This window comes from Danaus plexippus, chromosome 26 (assembly GCF_018135715.1).
Source record: "Danaus plexippus chromosome 26, MEX_DaPlex, whole genome shotgun sequence".
Lineage (NCBI taxonomy): Eukaryota > Metazoa > Arthropoda > Insecta > Lepidoptera > Nymphalidae > Danaus > Danaus plexippus.
Window position 1 is genome coordinate 6,155,058 of NC_083554.1, and position 13,102 is coordinate 6,168,159.

General features: G+C 31.3%; 1 protein-coding gene across 3 annotated transcripts in view; it reads right to left on the bottom strand.

The window, feature by feature from the left end:
* LOC116774239 (uncharacterized) overlaps positions 1-13,102 on the bottom strand; it is a 77,124-nt gene that overhangs the window by 27,140 nt on the left and 36,882 nt on the right. The gene's annotated exons all lie outside the window — the stretch shown is intronic.

The window sequence follows — 13,102 nt, forward strand, 5'->3', positions numbered from 1 at the left end:
TACATTCGGATTATATATTTTATCATTATTTGGTCATTCATTTGACAGCTTATGCGTGTTCGTATTATACAATAAACCGTCATTATGTATGTGTAATTGATATTCTATGGAAAAATTATAAGGAAATTTAAATTTATAAATTTCACGATGACTTCGTTAACGACAGAACTCTTTTCAAATTATATTAATTGAAGATCAAAGGATGTGTGGTATAACGACAGCTTTATGCTGAATATAAATTTATTAGTAAACTTTTTAAAATTCATAGAATTGTAAATTATTATACAAAAACCAATGTTAATTCACATTATAAACTTTTAAAAACATTGGTTCGTGAATTTTTAATCCAAATCTGCCTTACACTATTAATACATCTAAAACTCGATAGTTTTAAAGTATAATTCAGTGTATAATTCACAATAACTTATCAAAATCATTAGAATTAAGCTGAAATGAAAAATAAAACGATACACATATATAAATAAAATATATATCTATCCAGACTCGATCCTTAAACCGATCTGATCTGATGATAGAACGCTGGCTTTTTAACATTTGAAGTCATCGTCGACACCGTGAGAATACTGACCTGATGACAGCTGACGAACAGGAACACTCGCACAGGGCATTGGAATATTATAAATTAATGCATCGACATGCGTGTACCTTGTGATTATGATACTTCGAGCGGATCGACCTCAATAAGTATGGCTTTTATTAAATTGTATCTACTACAGAGTGGTATAAAGAGAGGGGAGTGCATGAACACTTGTGTATTAAATAAAGACGAAGAGAGTTTTATTTTATTCAATTTACAAAGCTGGTATAGTTACGAAGTCTCTATAGAGTAATAAAAATATTTCTGCGTTAACTAATTAATTAGTGGCTGATATCACTTTGAGGAATTATGAATCGATAGTGCCGCTATCCTGTTTCATTCGCTGATAAAACGCTAAGAATATTGTATTGAGTGAAAAAAGGGATCATTTCTGTTCCGTTCCGTAATGAATTAATTTTAAAACCACGTGTGCAAATAAAACATGTAAGCTTTTAATGTAATCGTCGGTAGACAGACGTGCGAGATTAATACAGAAATGAAATTTGGTTGTCTGAGTTATAGAAATAGGGATCATGTATGTAATTTCTTTAGTGATTTTGTCAACATACAGACAATAGGATATTATGCATATTTAAACGAGTCAATGAAAGCCTTTGTATTTTCAAACGTCTGTTATTTGTAAAACAGACAGACTAAAGATAATCTGAAAGAAGCCACAAATCGTATTACGAATGTGAGTACACCATTTGTATCAAATGACTTCGATAATATCAAGTATACAAGAATTGTTTTGTGTATTTTTCCGTTTGGAATATTTTTCATCTTTCAGAAATGCTACTAACATTCGGGTTGACAGTATTCTAAGTAATTAGCTTGTTTCTTGATTCTCTAGTTGAGTTATTTTAACTTTATAGCCATAATAGAAATATGATACATAGAAATTATCTTCTTTGGATTGAATTAATAATGTATTTTCTTTATTATAAATATATAAACAATAAGTTTTGTTATCGTTTCAGTCTAAATTGCGTCTAAAGCCAATGAAACCGCGTACGAAACTTTTATGGTACCGCAAGACGTATCTCGTACGTGATATTCATTACTCACGTGCGAACAGGCCGATATAACACGTATTACGCACAAATAAGACATGTAATGGCTTCCAACCGAAATCCACAACCAGCAGATTTATTAATGGGATCATGTTTGCGAGAGTCGAGATCATGTTTCGTCTTGTATTTTTCCTTTTCCAACTAATGGTTAACGATCCGCGTATGAAAAGGACTCTATATATATTATGAGCCACATTATAGTCGCAGCGTCGTGTTGTTTTATATCAGTCCACGAAACTATGAGGACATCAGATAAATGAACGTTATATAATGTATAAATATTCTGCCAATTTGGCTCGAGTTTTTTCCTTATTAATAAGTCGCATTAGATACATTCATGCTTTTACGAGCTCGTCCGGAAAAAATCATTCATATAAATATCGTCTAAATAATGATGTGTTAATTAAAATCTCGTCTTGTTCGGAAAACCAAGGATAATGTCAGGAACATTATCCTTGGTTTAAAACTTTAAATTTTCATAATACCTTCATCTAAAGACAGTACTCTAACTCTGCATGTCAGTGAGTTTCAATGAGAAGGTATATTCATCACGCTGTTAAGATGAATTATTTATAAACATAATGGATGAAGACAATGGTAATTATATTTAAAATTTAAATGTAATATAATGTAGCTGTCGCATAACATGACATTTACAAAGGTCGTTTCAAATCAGGTGCAGAGTTAGGACACAGGCTTGTTAGATCAAATTAATTTATCAAAACATCACTTATAAATGTTTGAAGGTAAAACAATATCATATTCATTAACATGAACACAAAATTACGTCACATTAAATACTTTAACTTCACTCTGATGTAACACTTAAGTGATTTAAAATGTTCAGAACAAGCAGCACCGTGAAATTCTCTGTCTAAGATTCGAGATATCTCAAGAACATGAAAGCTAATGTACCATCAGCGCGAAATTACAAAGGTTTAAATCAGGATTCAGACTGAAAATAATCCGAATTCATCTAGTCTTTGTACATTTTCTCCGTCATTACTCAAAAACTCGTTACAAGACTTGGGCATTTCGATGTACCTAATGTGGTAAATTCAACGTCTCAAGGAAGACGACTCTCTTATCATCTAACGACAGTATCAACAATGAGAATCATTTACTAAAGAGGAAAACAATTTTCTTCTAAAACTTTGAGTTTTCGAATGGATCGAGTAAGCTTCTAAGTTAAAAGGAGTTAAAAAGTTTCCTTATTTCCAGTACACAATGTCCGTAGCGTGTATTCAAATATACATAATGTACTTCTTAACTGGAAATCGCAATAAAACTAGAATATTTCACGGAAAGCATTTAAATTAAAGGTAAAAAATATACTTCTTAATGTCACACGGAGAACGATTATTATCAGAAATAAAATGTAACTTGTTAACATTTTAAAAAATGTATAGAATTATGAGTATCGAATTTTCATTGAAAGAATTTATATTCCTTTTGTAATCGTTTCAAATCCTAACAAAATATTATTATTATAACTATATCGAATACATAGAATAACTAAATAAGATTTCATTTAGAGGTTTTTCAACGAACGAAAACATGAAAATAAATTGAAAGGCGTCTTTAATACTTAGACTGCTGAAACGATTATAGAGAACATTTAGTGTAGGGGAATAGATTGAAGTGAAATAAAATAATTTATAGTGTCTAAAAGGAATCTATGTTGTCTCATAGTTTCATAAGTACACATTTCAAACAGTACATATTAAATTAAGATGTTTTATATTATCTGGATCGTATTTATTATGAAGACCAATTGGAAAAAAGTAGTATATTTTTGTAAACTATAAATAAAACGAATAATTTGTTTAAAATTACACTAGTTTATAATAAAAATAGTTTAGATTCTGTTTTGATGCAAACATATTTTTATATTCGTTAAAACAGAGCACTATGTAAATGAAAAAAAAATTGTTTTATTTTTCTTCCATTGCCATGACAAAGCTATTACTTTGAACATGGCGGAATAAAAGCAAATGTATTTATCAATGCTTTAAATGAAACCTCACTAAAATAATAGCACACGCACGTAACAATAGAATATATGCAACAACATGAGTAGAGTTTTGAATAATAAAGTCGGAGATTCGCCAAGAATTAAAAGGGAAACGAAGTTAAATAGTCTCCATAGAAAAATTAATAAACAGTAGGAAAAATAACATACAGTATAAGACCATTATCACGGAGGCGATGCATGAAGTAAAATATAATATACATAGATCTATGGCAGAGGAAATTTCATGAGGAATACTTCATTATATACTGGGGACGACCTGCTGGGTCGCACAATCGCATGGTTAGAACGTTGACCTGCTATTCAAGGCCAGCACGACCTCTCAAATGTAATAGAATTATACGCCCATACAAAATAGCAATACGTGCCAAAATCGTCTGCTAACAGCAGCTTCGATTCCATAACATTATAGCTGCCAAAACATTTTAGTGCTATCCGAGTTAGTTTGATAGATATTTGAAGTGTAAGAGAAAGGTGATCGTTTTGATGAATCACAGTTGAAACTTTTCTGAATTGAATTTGGCAATCATTAGCTTTATTTGAAAAAAATCGCCTTTCCAACTAAAACTATAAGACAGGCCGTTATGTTCAGTAAAAGTAACTAAAACTTAAAAATCACGTTTATTATATTAGCAAAACCTTAAACAGTAAAGATTGATAAATAAAGGCCAGGTAGATTAAGATGAATTTAATTCATATGCACACGAAATAATTCAAATTTTATTCTTGATATAATCTATGTCATTTCTTTATGTACATTGACGTGTATATGTATGTACTCGACTAAAAAATATTATATTTACGGTAACAACTTAGATTTAACTACTAATATTGCGTTTCTTTTGTTTTAACTAACTTTAAAATAGGCGGTGTTTTACATAATCCAGCTACATATACATCCGTAAGTGTACACAAATTGCAATATCTTTCCTTGACTAGACATTTCCTGTTTCTTACTAATAATTATAGGGACCATATTCTTCTAGTCTTTTCGGCACATATAAAATCCTTATCACAAACTTATGATAAAACAAAAAGAAACGTCTTTTACAAGTACAAATAGTAAGAGCGAACTTCTCCGAACCCTTCCAGTGGAATGCTGCTGATGTATTACTGACAACCAACCCTGTAGCAAAGATCAGACTGATAGGATCTTATCGCTGACACTATGTCAAGTGGACGTTGTGAGACAGGATTTCAAGAAACCTCCTTCATCTCACATTGTACGTTATAATAAGGAACAAAAGCAACATCCTTTCGAAGACTTCCAAGCTAGTTATGTCTCAACCGTTACAGTACTAATTACTGTACGAGGAAAACATTTAAGGTAATAGAAACAAACTTTACAGAGGTTTAAAAGATTAGAAAAAGCATTCATTTAACTGAGATTGCTTTGTTCAGAGTGCGGTTAGCTTAATGCTTTTAACCTTTCTGCTTTAACCTGTAACGCGCTAATATTATTTTATAAAGGCCATTCAGAATCGTTTAACATTAACATTGTAAACATTCTGTTAAATTATACTAATTACAAAACAAACAAAACGTCTGAGGATTACTACCAGTAAGAATAGTAGAATACCTGGTCTAACGTAATGTTTACATTTTAAAACATTTATATAAGCTGAAATACACTACATTATGGTAAAGTTGAACGAAAATGTTTTTAAGAATATTTAATATAGCTAAAATAAATGTTATTTTAATGTTGTAAAAAGTTATTTTAGTATTTTGGAAATGATAATAAAGTCACAGACATGTTCGTGAAGTTGCCAAGATTTAATAAGGATTTCGGATTATAATTCTAGTTGTGAGAAACGAACTTGTCTAGAAGTTCTGGACGAATAATTATTACAGTGTTACTATTGGACGTGATTTATTTTATATATAATTAAAGATAAATAAGTTTCACAATAAAAGGCACTCGCATTAGACGAAAGCAGGGCGTTACGGAAAATAGACGACATTTTCTCTATAGCAACCTTAGAATTGAATTTACAATTGAATTTATTTGTTGTTATTTTACTAAAATCCTTCACTTTATAAAATCCCTTATAAGACTTAAACTGAAATTAAAAATATTATGAGCTTGCAAGTTAAATTTGATTTAAGTTTTGGTTGTATAAATTTCTAATATCGCTTCATTTGAAGAATGTCTTGATTAAGTCTGGACTCCATACCACAACCGAATTCAGTCTGAGATTCAAGAAATATACAACATTCGAGAAACAATGGTATGTTAAATATGGAAACTCTAAGTTATGATTGGCTCGAAGGACCATTACGCAAGTTTATAGTCCGCACGTGTGCTCTGATATTGAACAGTTAAGTTTAAGACCACGGTCCACTACTTCAGCGACTTCACTCGATTATTGATTTAATTTAAACACTACCCATCTATTGATGTAAGCAAGTTATCTCAGTTTCAAGTCAGATTAACTATATATTGATTTAACGTAAACGTAAAAAAATGTTTTATGGACAAATAGAATACCTTAAAACTAGTCTTCAATAGTTTCAGTTTTTATTTGATTGTAATTAATTATGATTTTTTTGTTTTACGCTCTTCTCAATAGCGGTTCTGCTAGAGATATTGTTTAAAAAATTACAAATGACCAACCAATGCAAATTTTCATTAATACACGATCGATCCCCAGGGATGTTCTCTCACGAGAACTTGAGCCTCCTACCTCTTGTGATCTGTTGATTATTTATTCTACCTGATTATAGTTTGAATCCCAGTATATATTCACCGAGTATCGCAGCCACAACCCGTTACAGAATTTATTTACTGTTGAAAAATATTGCTTCAAACTATTGTTATAACTATGGAAGTAGTGGAGGCGTCTCGGCGGTCTCATTTATTAGTCGCCCTGAATGAGCGACCAATCATTTCACCTAAATCTTATTCATTCAGGTCCTATATTAAAATATTTTTTTTCATATTCACTCCATGTGAGCATGTCCTTCTTATGCGCCATAATCTCATACTAGTTGAAGTATAAGTTTCTCTTATTTTTTACCAGGAATTTGGTTTCCTGCCTCATAACCCCAATAGTGTATGTAAAATAAAATATCAATTCGCGATCTTTAAAAGTAAAATATCATTCAAGTGAACTCTGAATGTACCAACAGTTCATCGACCTCAATTGAATCTAGCTGCAATGAACTTTAATTCGACGTCACTCAATATTAGATATTATTGGATTCTGTATTCATGCCCGTATCTCGATTTATTAGAATCTCCTCGAGCACCACTTGTTACTGTTATTGTATTGAAGAATAACATCTTAATGTGTAGGTTATGCAGGTATTTTCTTTTAAGGAAATGTATACAAAATACTGAAATACTTCAGTTACAATCGCGATTGTTTTTCGTTAAGTGTAAATTTAACTCACGTGTATGGTACTTAGCTCAGACGAGCGGATACGAAAGGAAATAGCGAAGTGTCATGTTTTGAATAAACGTCACTCACGATATTCCAGGATAAAGCTGGAAATACATTGCGACGAGTCAGAGTAGTTTTAGATTTTGACCGTATTAATAAATGGAAATCATATGCACCTGACAACTTCCATAATAGTGTATCTCCAATTTGATTTGTGTTACAACCATATCGCAAAGCCGGCTCGTCATGCGCTTGTATAGTCTACGAATAAACCTCGAGACATACCCTTTAATATATAAATATTGTATAAGGGGTTTATTTCTTCGATGCAAAGCTATAGATGATAGGTTAGTATTCTTTTTGAAACCTCCGCAATCTCTCTATCTTATCGAACAAGATATATTAAGAACAGAACACATAATTAATATGGTTTTATTTCAGATATCGACGGTTATAGTTTTAGTCTCGTCTTAATTGAGCGGCAAACCTTCGTAAACCCCTCGATAACTTTAAAACCTTGACCTTTCCCTCCGCGAGTTCTTTTATTTTACTTTTCATCAGGATTTTTCTTATAAATTATTAAGCTTTAATCAACAGGCGCCATAAAATACAATATAAAAATAAAATTAGGAATTTTGTGTAAGGAATTTAATATTAATAGACATCTCTTATAATTTTGCTGCTGTATTTTGCTTTTTTAAGTCAAAGACCTATATATCCTCGGTGAGCCTTATAGCCGTCAGGTATGTTAGACACATGGCTTAAATTTGATTGCGTCTAGCCGTAAGGTATACGTTGTTATAAATATCGGTGTAAGAATTTCGTCATATATAAATAATATTAAAACAGTGATGTTATATAACCATCATCTGTCACTTTACTATGGCATATTCTGAATTATGTTTTTTATTTGCTATATGTGTGTACACAGTTAATAGTGGCCCCATTCTTCCGCGGGCGACCCACCATCCGCCGATCCAATGATTCGGCCGAATGATTTGACGTCCTTCATAAAACGCTAACGTAACATCAATTTTCATTTTACACCTTTTTTCCGTGGTCACTCTACGTGTATATATTTTTAAGGAAATTGATATCTTTTGTGTTTCACATATATAACAAATTCACCGATTTTAGTGTGGACTTGATGGCACAGTAACTAAAGCGTGTGAAATTCGACAACCCGGAGTTGGCAGATTAACATTCTGATCGCGGCAATAAATTTACCATTATCATAAATAAATTTATCATTTGCCATCATTGATTGCTACTCCACAAAAAAACTACGCAACGCACTTTAAAAGACATAGGCTTTTACCCCGGATTTAAGTGTAATTCCCGCGAACTCACGACATAATAGGTTTTGTTTTGGATTAAGTCAAGTGTCAGATACAGTAAATGGTGAAACGCTAAAAGTAGGTATAATTATAATTTATTGATATTTACGAATATGAAACAAAATCAACGGGATTATCAATGTAACAGGTACACTGGTTTAAAACAGCTCGAATATGAGTCCAAGCATGATACGATAACACTACAATATTAATCGAGTTATTGTGAGTAATGAATTGTGATATTACTCCACAATAATATCCATGTGAGTTACTCTGAGTAATCGTGAGTTATAAACGTGCCCTTTGTATTTACTAATCTGTGTTACAAAGCAAAGTCAATGTGTGTCCGATAGGAGTTATCGATCAAAACAAAGAAACAAGGAATGCAAATAGCACTATCATGTAATGACTTCCATACACCAGGACCTCGTGCTTGGTGGAGACGAAAATATTGGGAATATTATAGTAGTAATAAGGGTGATTTCTTTGAATATAAAATATATTAGAAATTACTAAGACTCAGTATTTTTAGAATGTTAGAAGATATATATTGTGTATTGTCTTAAAAAAAAACTTCAATGTTGGTATATGACATGAAATCAACAACAGACAAACAATATAACCGCTATGTAAACAGGCGTATCGAGAACCTCCTATTGGTAATCAGTTATTTTCCTGTGTTCCCATCACGGTATGTATATATGACTTTCGATATTTCTTCCAATAAATCACGCGAGTATCACGTGACCGTCCCCTACAACTGCTAATAACTCAAAGTTATCAATCAACGAACTGGCAGCGAGATTGAATCTTAATCTGATATAGATAGGGTCGTTTTTTATCTGACATCAGTTATATTAATGTTTTAGCTATTTATAACATAAAAAGAGCGCTGTAACATTGGTATTGAAAGGAAATAGAAAATGAAACATGAATGATAGAAAAATTATATTGATGGTTCTTATGAGATTTATCATGTGAATTAACATGATATAATAACTTAATATATATATATTAAAAGTATATAAAGGAATGTTCGTCCGTCCTTAGTACGAGAGTTTAGAGACCACTAGAGGCATTGTATGGAATTAATATTTTAACTAAAACTAAATTTTTGATAAAAAAAAACACGTCAAGTATTAGAATTAAATTACACAGGAAAATATAAAACTTTATCTATTATGTTCTTTTTCAGTCATATTTTAATTATTTTTTTTTACGAATGAACATTTATATTATTACTTACGACACGTTAGCATCGTCACACTACACACGGAGTGTGACTATATATATATATATATATATATATAAAGTAACATTAAATACTTTTGCTAAGAATACTGTATAAGACAAGTAAATAATTGTATTTCCAAAGTATTAGCACGATTAATTGAACCTTAAATTCATTTAGCGTATGTAAATCTTGCAATAACAGATATAGGTCATTGACCTTACGAAATTACCGTAATTAAAAATTACGTTTACAGCACACAGAATACACTAATGAGAATTAACACATGCATGTAGGTCTGTTAGATTTGAATGCGGAAACTAATATTTAACATTCACAGATTGGTCTAAGTTGGCAAATACATGTATAGAGATATTCAATGAGATGTTTGCAGTTGATATGATAGCGGGGTTAGTTAGGAATTAGGATTAAACCTTAGACAATACGAAGCGAAATATAATGACATTGTTCTAAATATATTGAATCTAAAAATATAATTTGTTCAACGTTATCGTATTTAACGGCAACACGCGTCCAGCCTCCGACGACACGTGAGATTGTTTTGAATTAGTGACGTGTTATATCACTAAAACAATCAAAGCTTAACCATTCATTATATAGAAACATGTTATTATTGATTATATAAGGCATAAGTAACTTTAAGGTTGTATTAAAATTTTGAAAGTATCTATTTATTAATTCAACTAGGTTTGGTAATTTCAATATAATTTCAGGACACGTCACCATGAGCCAGTTTCGACAAATTGACGAAGTTTTAACGTAAGGGCCTTACACACTACGTGTTACCAAACTTAGTAACGCCGCTGACCTTTTCTATGTTTCATTAATTAATCGTCTAATAGGAGTTTTCTTAACAGAATACTTTCCATCAAAAATTCCTACTAAAGCTACTCACAGACAGTTTAATTTGTATTTAAGTACAAATATCACACTCGCTACACAAGTAAATACACCATATAAAACTAGTGTTGTTACACAAGTATAAAACAAAGTAAATAAATGTGCCACTAACAGTAATTAAAGTGTCAGAACAATAAAACTTTCTTTATAATATTTGTTATAGCAAATCTATTAAAGGGGCCGATGTTTACAATGGAAGGGCGTTTTTTATACAGATTCCTAGATCCGTACTTGCATTAGGACGAGTCCGCCTATCACACGGAACATGTTTATATTAATTAATAAATAAACGAATAAATAAATAAATAAAGTTGTGTTGAATCTACATATGTATATATTTTTTATACACGTAAAACACCAACCAATATTAATGGACTTATGTATGTATGCATAATACGGAGCTAATATCAAAAATGAAAGCGAACCGCGGCAACAAGCAAGTGATATTGAAATGAGAACACTAAAATGTTCCTGATTTATTCTAACGCGTTTATCTCAAATATAAAACAAAAGAGCCCTCATACTTAGTACTTTGTTGAATAAAATAAATATAAGAATAATGATATGAAAACACAAAGACCTCTTCCGTTGAATAGAATTTAATGTACATGTTAAATGAATGCGGGCCAAGTGTGACAACTTCTTTAAAAACAAAGGATTCGATGAGCTCTACTGGATTTATTTACTTCTTGCTGGTTAATTTATTATAAATTATAATATTTTTCACCATCTAACTTTAATATCCTATATAACGACAGAAAAGTATTTGGTAGTAATATTTCAAATAGCTTAACTAAATCTAATTAACTTAACGGTTCAGTTAAAATCTTTCCGCCATATTATAGTTGAGATGCAAGTTGACGGTAACTAAAACATCTTATTTAATTTGACGGTGTGATAGATGGTCGTGTCAAAGTGAAGGATAATGTATGGTAGAGCAGTCAGGTGAACTTGATATATTGAACCTTATTGATAACAACTTAAGGGGGGTTATCGGCTGAAAGGTAGTTTTATAGGGATTTTGAGAGGGGGACTGAAATAAAGGGGCTTAGGGAAAATTACGTTGCCATGGTAACGGCGTGCCCTTCTTGCATAGAAATAATTCTATCGTTGGAGAAATTATGCTGCAATTACTATGACGTGGAATTGGTGGTTGTATTGAATGGACGTGTTTATTGTACAAACGACGGAACTTATTCATTGTGCCGCATCTCTCCAGAACAGAGTGAATAGGTACTTCATTGAATTATTCGGTAATCTGGAACGAGAGCCGTAAAGCCAGACTCGGGGCTAGATTTAGGTAACACGACGTAGCCCGCTATTAGCCAGTGATCCTATTATTACGGACGATTAACTTAATTGAATTACCTTTTTCATTGACTTATTGGTAATCTATCACGATCCGAAAGAATTACAAACACATTTAATATTTTTAAGAATTACCTACTTCGTATTATTTGTGTACTGTTATTGAATGTCTCCGTTATTTAGGATTAACTTTAATAATTATGATGAAGAATTTAAAAAGTTTTAAATTTTGTACTTTTCCGTGACTGTAACAGAATTATTATTTTTCTAATAAATTTTACGAATAAGTCAAGTTTAATAATACTTCCATTTTATAAAGACTTACGTAAAGAGTTTTATTTTTGACTACAAAGAAAAACACATTAAAGATTTGAAATAAAATTGAGGGCACCATAAAATTACCTAAAATAAAAACAAAGAAAATTCACCCCACGGAAAGTAATTCGGTCGGAGAGCAGAGATCCAATAAAATCGTCAAGATGACCCCAATTACCTTCACATTGGCGGACAAATCTATTTTTATTGTGAAGAACAGTGTGGAAATGTTGTAGCATTTGTAAAATACGTTACTTTTGACAAAACATTATCTATATAATGAAGTTATTTAATCTATCAACCAAATAATATTTAATACAACAAGATATATTCTCAATGTTGAATATCACGATTACAAAATTTTGTCTCCAAGCACGAGTTCATTGTGAAGTGAACGCTATTCTTCGATTGCTCGGTAAATTCCAACTTCACAAAACTTCGGAATTAAGTTGAACGGAGAAGAAAATAATTGAAGACCAATCATGGAAACTTTCACGATCTTTACAGCAACCGATGATTTTCATAATGAGAGGCGAGTTGTTTTAGTTTGTAACATATTTACATTTATATCAACTATCAAATTCTATTCATTGTATAACAGATAGTTTTATATGTCGCGGTTTGTTCCTTCGCAGCTTAAAGCATTGCAATAATGGAATATTTTAAGAAAATTTGGCAAGAAATGTGAACGACAAAATCTAGTTACTTTTATTTTATTTAAGGAACAGTTTACTTGTAACTTGAATGAAATTCAAACACACTTTAGCAAATGTTGTAATAGGTAGAGATATAAAGAGAATTGTCTCTTAAAGATAACATTATTTAACGCCTGAATGTTTCCGACGTCACAAGTCCTTATAAAGAGTCCTAAATGAATTAACTTTATGTACATCCCAAGTAA